Genomic DNA, 15,045 nt, shown 5'->3' on the forward strand with positions numbered 1-15,045 from the left:
GGCATAAGCCACTGCGCCCGGCCTACACTCAATATTTGTATGTTGATCTTGTATCCTGCAACTTTGCTAAATTCATGTATTAATTCTGATGGCATTTTTCTTTTTACATAGTCTTTTTTTTTTTTGAGACAAGGTTTTGCTATGTTGCTCAGTCTGGTCTTGAACTCCTGGCCTCAAGCAGTCCTCCTGCCTCAACCTCCGAAAGTGCTGGGATTACAGGTGTGAGCCACCACGCCTGGCCTCTTTTTACAGATTTTATTGAGTTTTTTTTACATAGACATTCACTCCACTGGGAATATAGACATTTTTCCTATGCAATCTGAAAGCTTTTTATTTATTTTTCCTGTCTGATGGCACTGACTAGAAACTCCAGTACAATGTTGAATAGATGTGGTGAGACTAGACATCCTCGTCTTTTTCTGATCTAAGGAGGAAAGCATCCAGTCTTTCACCATTATGCATCGCGTTAGATGTAGGTCTTTTGTCGATGTACTTAATCAGGTCGAGGAGGTTCCTCGCTATTTCTAGTTATCTGAGAGTTTTCTATTAAGACTGGATATTGGATTCCTTCTTTCACAAAACATTAGGACACAAACACAATTTAACCAAGTTCTTACCACTTAAAAACCAGGTTTGCGTATTGTCCAGTTTCCAATATTTTGTTCCTTATTTCCACCTGAGATCTCATCAGAATTTCGTTCACTGCCAACACTTTGATCATGACCACTTAAGACTGAGGCTTTTTTTTTTTTTTACAGCTCTCCTCTCCTTCTGAGCCCACACTATCGCATCCCTTTATAGTCCAGTCTTTCTCCATTATCCAGTTCCAAAGCTGTTTCCACATTTTTAGGTAATCGTTACAGCAGCACCCCACTTCTCAGTGCCAATTTCTGTTTTAGTCCATTTGGGTTACCATAATGAAATACCTTCAAATGGGTAATTTACAAACAACAGAAATTTGCTTCTCATGGTTCTGGAGCCTGCGGAATCCAAGATCAAGGCACTAGCAAATTTAGTGTCTGGTTGCTGTGTCCTCATATGGTGGAAGGGGTGAATGCTGTGTATTCACATAGCAGAAGGGCAAAATGGGCAAAAGGGTCAAACAGGCTTCCTAAAAGACTCTTTTTTAAGGGCACGAATCCCATTCATGGTGAGCAGAGCCTTCATGATCTAATTACCTCCTTCCTGAAAGCCCCACCTTTTCCTACTATCACATTGGCAAATTGTCACATATAAATTTTGTGGGGACACATTCAGACCATAGCAATGGCTTGTTTAGAAGTGTATTTTATTCCCCAAATTTTGAGGGATTTTCCAAGAATCATTCTGTTATTGATTCCTAATTTAATTACATTGTGGTCAGAGAATGTATCTTGCATGACTTGAATCCTTTTGAAATTGTTAACATTTGTTTATGGTCCAGATTATTGTCCATCTTCTAAACTTTCTGTGTATGCTTAAGAACCACGTGTATTCTGCCAATTATTGGAGTGTTTAATAAATGTCAATCAGGTCAAGATGGTTGATAAGTTGCTCAAGTCTCTTATAACCTTGTTGATTTTCTGCTTACTTGCATTATAAATTATTCAGAAAGGGGCATTGAAATATTTGACTATTGTGGATCTTTCAATTTCACATTGCAGGACTATCAGTTTCTGCTTCATATATTTTGAAGTCCTGTTATTAGATGCAAAAATGTTTAGGATTGTTATGTCCTTTTGATTAAATGGTTCTTTTATTATTATTAAATGATCTTCTTTATCTCTGGTTATATTCTCTGCTCTGAACTTTACTTTGAACTCTACTTTGTCTAATATTGATAAAGTCACTCTAATATTGATAAAGTCACTCCAGCTTTATTTTAAACTTATTTGTGTCTTTATATTTAATGTTTTTCTTCTTATAAGCGCAATTTAAAAAATTCAAGATTTTAAACAATCTCTGACAATCTGACAATCTCTGCCTTTTATTCAGTGTGTTTAGACAATTTACATTTAATATGATTTATGAGTCTATCATCTTGCAATTTCTTTCCTATTTCTCTCTTTTCTTTGTTTTTTTCTTGCTTTATACTTTTAGATTAATCAAATATTTGTTTCATTATCCTTTACATGACTTTTCTAAGCTTTTAACAATAACTTTTATTATTTAGTGGCAGCTTTAGGGTTTATAGTATACATCTTTATTTTATCACAGTCTACCTTTAAGTGGTATCAGGAATAGTATAAGGGTCAGGCGTGGTGACTCACACCTGTAATCCCAGCACTTTGGGAGGCCAAGGCGGGCAGATCACCTGAGGTCAGGAATTCGAGACCAGCCTGACCAACATGGAGAAACCCCATCTCTATTAAAAATATAAAAATTAGCCGAGTATGGTAGTGTGTTCCTGTAGTCCCAGTTACTCGGGAGGCTAAGGCAGGAGAATTGCTTGAACCTGGGAGGCGGAGGTTGCAGTGAGCCAAGATCGTGCCACTGCACTCCAGCCTGGGTGACAGAGTGAGACTTTGTCTCAAAAAAAAAGAAACAAACAAACAAACAAACAAGGAATAGTATAAGGATTCTAGGTTGACAGCTTTTTTTTCTTTGAATATGTTTGAACAGTTATTCTGTCTTCTTGATTGTTTTTATTCTAATGAGAAACTGATGTAATCCTTAGTTTTGTTCTTCTGTATACAACATGTATTTTTTTCCTTGGATGCTTTTAAGATTCTTTTATCACTGGTTCTGAGCAATTTGATTATGATGTATTTTGATTAGCTTTCTTCATGTTTCTTGTGCTGAGCTTCTGAAGGCAGGTCTGTGGGTAAAGATAGTAATAGAAGGATTAAAATAATGATGGGAGCTTAGGGAAGTTCTCTTTTGAATAATTCAGTGTAATCAATGCAGTAGGAGCAAGGTCATTGTGTGAGAATGAGGATAGGAGACGAGGCATTGGGTATGAGCGAAGGTATAAAACTATCATGTAGGAAAATCAATGAACAGGGACCTGTAATGAGATGTTCAAGCATCTTTAAGGTCCTACTTAACATCAGTAATCATGAATTTAAAGTCAGCATGGTTGGGTGTTTTTTTTCAGATTCAGCTGCATGGGTGCAAACACTTAGTAAGTGTAAAGTAGGGATGGCTAATATGGTGATTTTGCCAAGTGATTACAGCGATTTAGAGAGGGGCAGGGAGTTGAGGATGCAAGCAAGTGGATGATTATGTTGATTATTAAATATATCTACATCAAACTTCCTCAATCAGAGTGAAAACTATTAAAGGCAGTACCTTTCCTCTAGAAGGTATTGGGCATGTATTTGCAGACCACACGTGGGTGTATTTTAACAGCAGAAAGCGAGGGGCTAAAGGAAATTGTCTTACCAGAGCAAAGAAACTGTTTTTGAATCAAGTGCTTCGTAAAGTTCTTAACGTGGTCCACGCAGCTCTGACTGTCCTGGATCCAGCCTATCAGGGCAGCCTCCCCTTCACAGCAAGTTCCCACTGTTCTCTAAACTTCAGACACACTGGACTTCTTCCTGTCCCTTGCATTTTCCACATCTTTGCACATGCAGCTCCCTCTGCAGGAATGCTTTTCCCTTCCCCACTGGCCTACTCATGTCTCAGCTTTCCTGAGTAATTCAAATATTACTATAATAAGCTAAGTATTTGGTTAGAGTGCTTCCTTCTTAGGACTCGTCATAATTTTATGTTTTTGTCATTGATAACTGTTAATATGCTGTAAGTTTCCCACCTTGCCTGTTTTTAGCTCCCATAGAACCTAGCTCTCCCGCACATTTGTAGGTTGTAATAAACAACTTTTTTTTTTTTGAGACAAGGTCTTGCTTTGTCGTCCAGGCTGGAGTGCAGTGGTATGACTGTGGCTCACTACAGCTTTGCCCTCCTTGGCTTAAGCGATCCTCGCACCTCGGCTTCCTGAGTAGCTGGAACTACAGGCCTGCTCCCACGCCCAGCTAATTTTTTAATTTTTCGTAGAGACAGAGTCTCGCCATCTTGCCCATGCTTGTCTCAAACTCCTGGGCTTAAGCAATCCTTCTGCTTCTGTCTCCAAAAGTGCTGGGATTACACTACTAAAGATTTGTAAACAAATGAATAGAGATGAAAGCAAATTAAGTGATACGTGAAGTCTGGTGAGGCGAGCAATATCTTTCTTTTGGAGAATTCTCGAGGCACCGGCTAATGCTATATGCCTATTCTTTTTTTTTTTTTTTGAGACAGAGTCTCGCTCTTTCGCCCAGGCCGGACTGCAGTGGCGCCATCTCGGCTCACTGCAACCTCCGCCTCCCGGGTTCACGCCATTCTCCTGCCTCAGCCTCCCGAGTAGCTGGGTCTACAGGCGCCCGCCACCTCGTCCGGCTAATTTTTTGTATTTTCAGTAGAGACGGGGTTTCACCGTGTTAGCCAGGATGGTCTCGATCTCCTGACCTCGTGATCCGCCTGCCACGGCCTCCCAAAGTGCTGGGATTACAGGCGTCAGCCACCGCGCCTGGCCTGCTATATGCCTTGTCTATAACAATTTGCCCTGAACCTTGCAGAGGAACCACTCCCTTGGACTCAGGACTAGAGCTAGGCTTTGGGAGGCGCCTAAGCACTGGGCTCGCCGGAAATACGCAAGGGCGTGGGGCGGAGCTCTGGTAACCCAGGCAACAGCCCGGAAGCCGCAGGCTGGGTTAACCTGTGGCGCGCCCCGCGGTTCCGGCGCCTGAAGTTTTAGTTGCGGTGGCGGCGGCAGTCGGGACCGAATGCAAGGCAGGTTGAGATGATGGATCTGAGGCTTGCAGCTCGCAGTCCCAACGAGCCTTAGGGACCAGGACTACCAAAAGGGTGGGGAGAACGGTGGTGGCATCTGTCTGTTTCCTGGGATCCAGGCGCCAGGTTGGGGAATCCTTACTTCAGGAAGCGCAGCCGCGGCTCCGTGTTTTGAGAGTGCAAGTGTGTGTCAGGGTGCGTGTCTGGGTATGTTTGTGCGTGGCGCCAGAGCACCTCGAGTATGCGCGTGCGCACCGCTTTCGGGAGCTTTTGCACAGAGCTGGTAATGGGGGGTACTCGATTGTAGCGTGGGGGGAGTTCACCGTGTAGCAGGAGAGAGGCAAACTATCCAGGGTGCTTTGGGACCGGGAGCGTCATCTAAATAGATGGATGTCAGAGAGGGGCGTCTCAGAAGGCTCCGCCTGTGAGTTTTGAGGAGTCCGTGGAAGTTAATCCGGTAGAGAAGAGAGTGAGCCTAATGAGTGTTCCAAGCAGAGGGAAAAGAATGGTTGCAACTGTATGTGAGGCGAGAGCGTGTTTTTAGGATTTGCTGGAGATGTGAGAGAACACTGGAAAGAAAGGTCAGCCGGGCCATATGGGGGAGAGGGTCCGAATGCCAAGCTGAGTTGGATTCCTCTTGACAGTGGGGAGCCATCCGAATCTAGAGGAAGTAAGTAAAGGGTTCAGATCTATTCTCTATCCATGTATTTAGGTAGGATTGATTCAACAATGTTTGGAAAGAGTTCTTGTTTCTCTTTGATCAGTTTTCCACACCAGTCAGAGTGAATTTACTGAGTCCAGTCATAACTATCCCGTTTAAAATTGTTCAGTGGTTTCCTATGGTCTTAGGTGTTCAGATTGCTGTGGCTCACGAGACTACAATCGGCTCTCTGCCTTTCTTCCTTCTTTAACCTCTCACCTTCTCAGATGTTTGTTAATTGAACTGAACTTCTCAAACTCTTCGTAAATGCGTTTTCCCTTGCCTGGAATATTCTTTCCCCTGCTTCTAACTTTTGTTTGATTTTAGCTCTCAGTGCAAACATTTTTGGGGGTATTACAGAGAGGAGGCAGCTTTTACTTACTGCATAGAGTTAGTTAGGTACTTTCATGGCACACAGAATTTACTTCCCATGCTGCTCTTTTGTTGTAAATACTTGTTTAATTGCGGTCCTCTTGGAAACTCTTAACTCTGCAAGGGCATAGACTATTCTACTTTCTTGTTTTATCTGGTGCCTCGCTTTTAGGTGGTGCTTCAAAGTATTAGTTACATTAATAGATGGATGATGAAGTCAGTGAGTGAAGAGTGAAAGGGAGACTAATTAGAATAATGAGAGCCTGAACAAAAATATTTTTAGTAGAGATGGAGAAAAGCGGGCAAGATAGATTTTTAGGGAAAAAGTTAATAGATTCTGTTATCTGATTCAGTAAGAGATAAGGAACAGAGGTGATGCTGAGGTTTTAAATTGGAGCAACTAGGATTGTAATTCTGTAAATTCAGCTTAATTCAACATATTTATCGAGTCAACCAGTTATATATCAGCAAGTAGAGATTTGGGGTATGATGATGAGCTGCATTTTGATGTACTGTATTTGTGATATTTGGGAGATGTATATAGTAGGTAGTTAGAAATGAGCATTTGGTGTTTTTGTTTTGTTTTCGTTTGTTTATTTTAAGAGACAGAGCCTCACTTTGTCACCTAGGCTGGAGTGCAGGGGCGCCATCGTAGCTCACTGCAGCCTCCAATTCCTGGGCTCAAGCAGTCCTCCCACCTCAGCCTCCTGAGTAGCTGGAACTATAGGCACTCACCACCACTCCTGGCTAATTAAAAAAAACTTTTTTTTAGAGACAGGGTCTTGCTATGTTGCACAGGCTGGTCTTGAGCTTCCTGCCTCAAGCGATCCTCCAGCCTCAGCCTCCCGAGTTGCTGGGATTACAGATGCGAGCCACTGTGTTTGAAGTTTTGAGGAAAGGTGTGAATCATTGATTTGGGACTCATTTTGACAGTGTGTTTGTTTGTCCATACATTCATAGCTTTGCTCAAGGGAGTTGGTGAGGTCACTGAGGGAGGATGTGAACTGCCCCTTTGTGATGAAGAAAGCAGCTCCATGAGAGCTGGCACCATATTAGACTTGTTTACTAATATCTTAGTTTATTTAGTTTACTTAGTTTACTTGTTTACTTGTATCTCTAATGCCTAGCCAGTGCCTGGTGTGTGCTGCACTCCCCCAAATAATTATTGAATGAAAGGAGAGGGTATCTAATGGAAAGACAAGAGGAATGAGAACTGAGATAGAACTGGGTGGAGATCCTTGATTAAATTGTTTGTGTGGAGGAGGACAATAGAGCCCGTGAAGAAAAGGAGAAAAGAATAGAAGAGGCCGGATGCGGTGGCTCGCGCCTGTAATCCCAGCACTTTGGGAGGCCAAGGCAGGTAGATCACGAGATCAGGAGTTCGAGACCAGCCTCACAACATGGTGAAACCCTGTTTCTACTAAAAATACAAAAGTTAGCCGGGCGTGGTGGCACGTGCCTGTAATCCCAGCTATTCAGGAGGCTGAGGGAGGAGAATCGCTTGAACCTGGGAGGTGGAGGTTGCAATGAGCTGAGATCGCGCCACTGCACTCCAGCCTGGTGACAGAGCAAGACTCCGTCTCAAAAAAAAAAAAAAAAAAAAAAAAAAAAGGAAAAGAAAAGAATGCTTTTCAGTGCAAAGGTGGGGTCAGAGTTTTTGTAATTAATAAAACTTGGAGGTAGAACTAAGGATTAGTAAATACAGGTGCTAAAGTGTACCTCTTCATGAAGTTGGATGGCAAGAGAAGGGCAAAGATGGGATAGCAGCTTAACTATACCTGTGTTATCCTACCGTACACAGGTAGTAAATTACCACAGATTTAGTGGCCTAAAACAATTACTATTTATCATTTCACAATTTCTGTGGGTTATGAGTTTGGACATGGTTTAGTTAGATTCTTTGCTTAGGGTCTTCCAAAGCTGTAATCAAGTTGTTGGCCAGTATGCATTCTCATCTGGAATTTTAGCTTCTGAATATTCTAATATTCTAAATGTAACTTGAAATACTTTTCCCCCCATTTTTAAGAGTAACTAGGTCCGTTATAGAAAATTTGGGAAATATGGAAGCAAACAGGTAACCCAATTCTGGCAGAGTTTTCCAGCATGTGCTTTACAGTCAGTCAGACCTGGTCTTGAGTGTCAGCTCTTGGCTCTGCCTGTTATTATTTGTATAACTTTGAATTATATACTTTCTCTAAGCCTCATTTTTCATTTTTTTGAATTTTAATATTCTTAATATTTTAAAATTTTGTTTCAATTCTAGGGTACACGTGCGGTATGTGCAGACTTGTTTCATAGGTAAATGTGTGCCATAGTGGTTTGCTGCATCTATCAACCTATCATCTAGGTATTAAATCTAGCGTGCATTAGCTATTTTTCCTGATGCTCTCCCTCCCCGCATCCCCCTGCCATCCAGCAGGCCCCAGTGTGTGTTGTTCCCCTCCCTGTGTCCATGTGTTCTCATTGTTCAGCACCCACTTACAAGTGAGTACGTGTGGTGTTTGGTTTTCTGTTCCTGCATTCGTTTGCCGAGTATAATGGCTTCTAGTTCCATCCATGTCCCTGCAAAGGACATGATCTCATTCGTTTTTATGGCTGCATAGTATTCCATGGTGTATATGTACCACATTTCTTTATCCAGTCTTATCAATGATGGGCATTTGGGTTGATTCCATGTCTTTGCTATTGTGAATAGTGCTGCAGTGAACATATATATGCATGTATCTTTATAATTGAATGATTTATTTTCCTTTGGGTATATATGCAGAAATGCGATTGCTGGGTCAAATGGTATTTCTGGTTCTAGGTCTTTGAGGAATCGCCACACTGTCTTCCACAATGGTTGAACTAATTTGCATTTCCACCAACAGTGTAAAATTGTTCCTATTTCTCCACGGTCTTGCCAGCATCTGTTGTTTCTTGACTTTTTAATAATCGCCATTCTGATTGGCATGAGATGGTATCTCATTGTAGTTTTGATTTGCATTTCTCTAAAGATCAGTGATGTTGACATTTTTTCCATATGTTTGTTGGCTGCATAAATGTCTTCTTTTGAGAAGTGTGTGTTCGTGTCCTTTGCCCACTTTTTAATGGGGTTGTTTGGTTTTTTCTTGTCAATTTGTTTAAGTTCCTTGTAGACTCTGGATATTAGCCCTTTGTCAGGTGGAGACATTGCAAAATTTTTCTCTCATTCTGTAGGTTGTCCATTTGCTCTGATGATAGTTTCTTTTGCTGTGCAGAAGCTCTTTAGTTTAATTAGATCCCATTTGTTAAGTTCTGCTTTTGTTGCAATTGCTTTTGACATTTTCATCATGAAATCTTTGCCTGTGTGTATGTGCTGAATGGTATTGCTCAGATTTTCTTCTAGGGTTTTTATAGTTTTGGGTTTTACATTTAAGCCTTTAATCATCCTGAGTTGATTTTTGTCTATGGTGTAAGGAAGGGGTCCAGTTTCAGTTTTCTGCATATGGCTCACCAGTTCTCCCAACACTATTTATTAAGTAGGGAATCCTTTCCCCATTGCTTGTTTTGGTCAGGTTTGTTGACGATCAGATGGTTGTAGATGTGCAGTCTTATTTTTGAGTTCTCCATTCTGTTCTGTTGGTCTATGTGTCTGCTTTTGTAGCAGTACCATGCTGTTTTAGTTACTGTAGCCTTGTAGTATAGTTTGAAGTAGGGTAGCATGATGCCTCCAACTTTGTTCTTTTTGTTTAGGATTGTCTTGGCTATATGGGCTCTTTTTTGGTTCCATGTGAATTTTAAAATAGTTTTTTCTAATTCTGTGAAGATGTTAATGGTAGTTTAATAGGCATAGTATTGAATCTATAAATTACTTAAAAATGGCAGTATGGCTATTTTCACTGTATTGATTCTTCCAGTCTCATTTTTCTTACTTGGGAAAAGGGTTAATTGTTGTCACTGACATCATTATCCTCAACATTTAAATACAATTTTGTATGCTAGGCAGGTGTATTAGTTCGTTCTCATGCTGCTATAAAGAAATACTCAAGACTGGGTAATTTATAAAGAAAAGAGGTTTAATTGACTCACAGTTTTGCAGGCCTCAGGAAACTTACAATTATGGCAGAAGGCCAAACAGAAGTAGGTACCTTCTTCACAAGCTGGCAGGAGAGAAAGTGAGTGCAAACAGGGGAAATGCCAGATGCTTATAAAACCCATCAGATCTCATGAGAACTCACTATCATGAAAACAGCACAAGGGAAACTGCCCCCATGATCCAATCACTTTCCACTGGGTCCCTCTCACGACACATGGGAATTATGGGGATTGCAATTCGAGATGAGATTTGGGTGGGGACGCAGCCAAACCTTATCAGCCGGGGTTCTAAGCACTTATATATTTAATTAGTTCTGTTTTATAGTTAGTGAAAAAGCTGGGATGTGAACCCAGACAGTGATTCCAAACTGCATTCTTAGCCTTTATACTATATTGTCTCTCAAGACAGAACAGGCCTCACAGGGTTGTGGGATCAAATGTGAAGCTCTTAGCAGAGATAAGTGCTTTATTAATAATGCCTATATTCTAACATCATTAAGAATATACTATACATACAGTTCTGTATTCTACTTTTTATACTTCTTTTCCTGTCATTAAACATTTTTCTTAATTTTAATGGATACATAATTCATCATATATGTATACTGACATTTTATGACTCTTCTTTGTTTTTGCAGAATAAATTAGAGATCTAAGTGGATAAAGATCTAAGTGGTTAAAATACGTTAGATTCATGTCTTTGAATAACTATTGTTTTCCTATCTTTTAAAATAACAGCTTTATTGAGCTATAATTCACCCTTTAAAGTATACAGTTCAGAGGTTTTTAGTCAATTCATGTAATTGCGCAACTAACATTACTATCTAATTTCAGAACATTTTCTTAACTCCCTAAAGAAACCCTATACCCATTAGCAGTCACTCTCCATTCTATGCTCCCTCTAGATGCTGGCAATCACTAATCTATGTCTCTGTGGATTTACTTATTCTGGACGCATCATATCAATGATACCAAACAATAGGGGGCCTTCTGTGTTTAGAACCCTTTCAAAGTTCATTCATGTTGTAGCATGTATCAGTATATCATTGCTTATTATTGCCAAGTAATATTCCATTGTGTAGATATGCCACATTTTATTAATACATTCATCAGTTGGTGGACATTTGGGATGTCTCTACTTTTTGTCTGTTCAAAATGCTGCCATGACCTTTTATGTACAAGTTTTTATGTGGACATATGTTTTTAGTTCTCTTGGATGTAAATATGCGAGTTGAATTGCTGGGTCATGTGGTTACTCTGTGTTTAGCTTTTTGAGGAATTGCCACCTGTTTCCGAAGTGCCCATACCATTTTACATTCCATGAGCAATATGTGAGGATTCTAGTTTTTCCATATTCTTGTCAGTGCTTGTTGTTGTCCGTCTTTTTGATTATAGCCATCCTAGTCGGTGTGAGGTGGTATCTTGATTGGCATTTCCCTAATGACTAATTATTGAACATCTTTTCATGTGTTTATTAGCTGTCTATAGTATCTTCCTTGGAGGAATGTCTATTCAAGTCCTCTGCCCATTTTTAAATCGGATTTTTTAAATTGTTGAGTTGTAAAAATTCTTTATGTAGTCTGGATTCAAGTCCTTTATCAGATAAAGGATTTGCAGATACTTTCTCCCATTCTGTTGGTTGTCTTCATTTTCTTGTGCCTTTGAAGCACAAAAATTCTTAATTTGGATTTAGTCCAATTTATTTTTTTCTTTGGTTGCTTGTGCTTTTTGTGTCATTTCTAAGAAACCATTGCTTAACCCACGGCTCATGAAGATTTACTCTTATGTTTTCTTCTAAGAGTTTTGTAGTTTTAGCTCTTATATTTAAATCCATGATTCAATTTAATTTTTGAATGTGATGTGAGGTAGGAGTCCAACTTCATTCTTTTTCATAGGCGTATCCAGTTGTCCCAGCACCATCTGTTGAAAAGACTATTCTTTCCCCATTGAATTGTCTTGGCACCCGTGTTGAAAAACTGACCATAAATGTAAGGGTTTGTTTTAGACTCTTTGTTCTATTATATTCTGTATCTTTTTAAATGGTACTTATGGCTCTGCTACTTACTAACTGTGTGACCTTCATGTTGGTTAACCTTTGTCTCTCAGTTTTCTCGTCTGTAAAATGAGGAATAAATAGTAAGTACCTCATGGAGTTATGAGGATTCAAGAAAATAATGTTTAAAGAGCTTAGAATAGTATCTGGCTTATAGTAAGCACACAGTATGTGTTAGCTGATGCCATCATTACCACCGTGGCTATCATCATCATTACCATCATAAAACTTAAATGTTATTTTCTAACTTGTATGTGACTTGTTTTCTTTGGCTGAATTGTAAATGCTGAAATTAGATACCATGTTTAAGGAGTGAATGTTCTTGTTAAGAGAGAGTACAGAGTGCAAGGAAGATTGAGGGCAAACTCTTAAGAAATACTTATATTTAGACATTTTTATTATAGTACACAATGTTTTTTTTTTAAAAAAAGTACTTAAGGAAAATACTAGAGTCCTTTTTTTTATTATTATTATACTTTAAGTTTTAGGGTACATGTGCAGAATGTGCAGGTTTGTTACATATGTATCCATGTGCCATGTTGGTGTGCTGCACCCATTAACTCGTCATTTAGCATTAGGTATATCTCCTAATGCGATCCCTCCCCCCTCCCCGCACCCCACAACAGTCCCTGGAGTGTGATGTTCCCCTTCCTGTGTTCATGTGTTCTCATTGTTCAATTCCCACCTATGAGTGAGAACATGCGGTGTTTGTTTTTTTGTCCTTGCGATAGTTTACTGAGAATGATGATTTCCAGTTTCATCCATGTCCCTACAAAGGACATGAACTCATCATTTTTTATAGCTGCATAGTATTCCATGGTGTATATGTGCCACATTTTCTTAACCCAGTCTATTGTTGTTGGACATTTGGGTTGGTTCCAAGTCTTTGCTGTTGTGAATAGTGCCGCAATAAACATACGTGTGCATGTGTCTTTATAGCAGCAGATTTATAGTCCTTTGGGTATATACTCAGTAATGGGATGGCTGGGTCAAATGGTATTTCTAGTTCTAGATCCCTGAGGAATCGCCACACTGACTTCCACAATGGTTGAACTAGTTTACAGTCCCACCAACAGTGTCAAAGTGTTCCTATTTCTCCACATCCTCTCCAGCACCTGTTGTTTCCTGACTTTTTAATGATGGCCATCCTAACTGGTGTGAGATGGTATCTCATTGTGGTTCTGATTTGCATTTCTCTGATGGCCAGTGATGATGAGCATTTTTTCATGTGTTTTTTGGCTGCATAAATGTCTTCTTTTGAGAAGTGTCTGTTCATGTCCTTCACCAACTTTTTGATGGGGTTTTTTTTTCTTGTAAATTTGTTTGAGTTCATTGTAGATTCTGGATATTAGCCCTCTGTCAGATGAGTAGGTTGTGAAAATTTTCTCCCATTTTGTAGGTTGCCTGTTCACTCTGATGGTAGTTTCTTTTGCTGTGCAGAAGCTCTTTAGTTTAATTAGATCCCATTTGTCAATTTTGGCTTTTGTTGCCATTGCTTTTGGTGTTTTAGACATGAAGTCCTTGCCCATGCCTATGTCCTGATGGTATTGCCTAGGTTTTCTTCTAGAGTTTTTATGGTTTTAGGTCTAACATGTAAGTCTTTAATCCATCTTGAATTAATTTTTGTATAAGGTGTAAGGAAGGGATCCAGTTTCAGCTTTCTACATATGGCTAGCCAGTTTTCCCAGCACCATTTATTAAATAGGGAATCCTTTCCCCATTGCTTGTTTTTGTCAGGTTTGTCAAAGATCAGATAGTCGTAGATTTGTGGCGTTATTTCTGAGGGCTCTCTTCTGTTCCATTGATCTATTTCTCTGTTTTGGCACCAGTACCATGCTGTTTTGGTTACTGTAGCCTTGTAGTATAGTTTGAAGTCAGGTAGCGTGATGCCTCCAGCTTTGTTCTTTTGGCTTAGGATTGACTTGGCGATGCAGGCTCTTTTTTGGTTCCATATGAACTTTAAAGTAGTTTTTCCAATTCTGTGAAGAAAGTCATTGGTAGCTTGATGGGGATGGCATTGAATCTATAAATTACCTTGGGCAGTGTGGCCATTTTCACGATATTGATTCTTCCAACCCATGAGCATGGAATGTTCTTCCATTTGTTTGTATCCTCTTTTATTTCATCGAGCAGTGGTTTGTAGTTCTCCTTGAAGAGGTCCTTCACATCCCTTGTAAATTGGATTCCTAGCTATTTTATTCTCTTTGAAGCAATTGTGAATGGTAGTTCACTCATGATTTGGCTCTCTGTTTGCCTGTGATTGGTGTACAAGAATGCTCGTGATTTTTGTACATTGATTTTGTATCCTGAGACTTTGTTGAAGTTGCTTATCAGCTTGAGGAGATTTGGGGCTGAGACAATGGGGTTTTCTAGATATACAATCATGTCATCTGCAAACAGGGACAGTTTGACTTCCTCTTTTCCTAATTGAATACCCTTTATTTCCTTCTCCTGCCTGATTGCCCTGGCCAGAACTTGCAACACTATGTTGAATAGGAGTGGTGAGAGAGGGCATCCCTGTCTTGTGCCAGTTTTCAAAGGGAATGCTTCCAGTTTTTGCCCATTCAGTATGATATTGGCTGTGGGTTTGTCATAGATAGCTCTTATTATTTTGAGATACGTCCCATGAATACCTAATTTATTGAGAGTTTTTAGCATGAAGGTTTGTTGAATTTTGTCAAAGGCCTTTTCTGCATCTATTGAGATAATCATGTGGTTTTTGTCTTTGGTTCTGTTTATATGCTGGATTACATTTATTGATTTGTGTATGTTGAACCAGCCTTGCATCCCAGGGATGAAGCCCACTTGATCATGGTGGATAAGCTTTTTGATGTGCTGCTGGATTCGGTTTGCCAGTATTTTATTGAGGATTTTTGCATCAATGTTCATTGAGGATATTGGTCTAAAATTCTCTTTTTTGGTTGTGTCTCTGCCAGGCTTTGGTATCAGGATGATGCTGGCCTCATAAAATGTGTTAGGGAGGATTCCCTCTTTCTCTATTGATTGGAATAGTTTCAGAAGGAATGGTACCAGTTCCTCCTTGTACCTGTGGTAGAATTTGGCTGTGAATCCATCAGGTCCTGGACTCTTTTTGGTTGATAAGCTATTGATTATT

At 39.9% G+C, this 15,045-nt stretch overlaps 1 protein-coding gene across 2 annotated transcripts in view; it reads left to right on the forward strand.

Moving 5' to 3' along the window:
- Window positions 1-4,641: 4,641 nt before the first annotated feature.
- The window catches only part of SPICE1 (spindle and centriole associated protein 1), a 74,861-nt gene continuing 64,457 nt past the window's right edge, over window positions 4,642-15,045 (forward strand). The window contains exon 1 of one of the 2 annotated variants that reach the window (XM_030801890.1): window positions 4,642-4,749. The gene's annotated coding sequence lies outside the window, so the exon portion shown is untranslated. Of the gene's footprint in view, window positions 4,750-4,884; window positions 4,945-15,045 lie in introns of those variants that run through there. The other variant, XM_030801891.1, reaches the window with a different exon arrangement.

The sequence above is a fragment of the Nomascus leucogenys genome, chromosome 21 (genome assembly GCF_006542625.1).
Source record: "Nomascus leucogenys isolate Asia chromosome 21, Asia_NLE_v1, whole genome shotgun sequence".
In the NCBI taxonomy this organism is placed as follows: Eukaryota; Metazoa; Chordata; class Mammalia; order Primates; family Hylobatidae; genus Nomascus; species Nomascus leucogenys.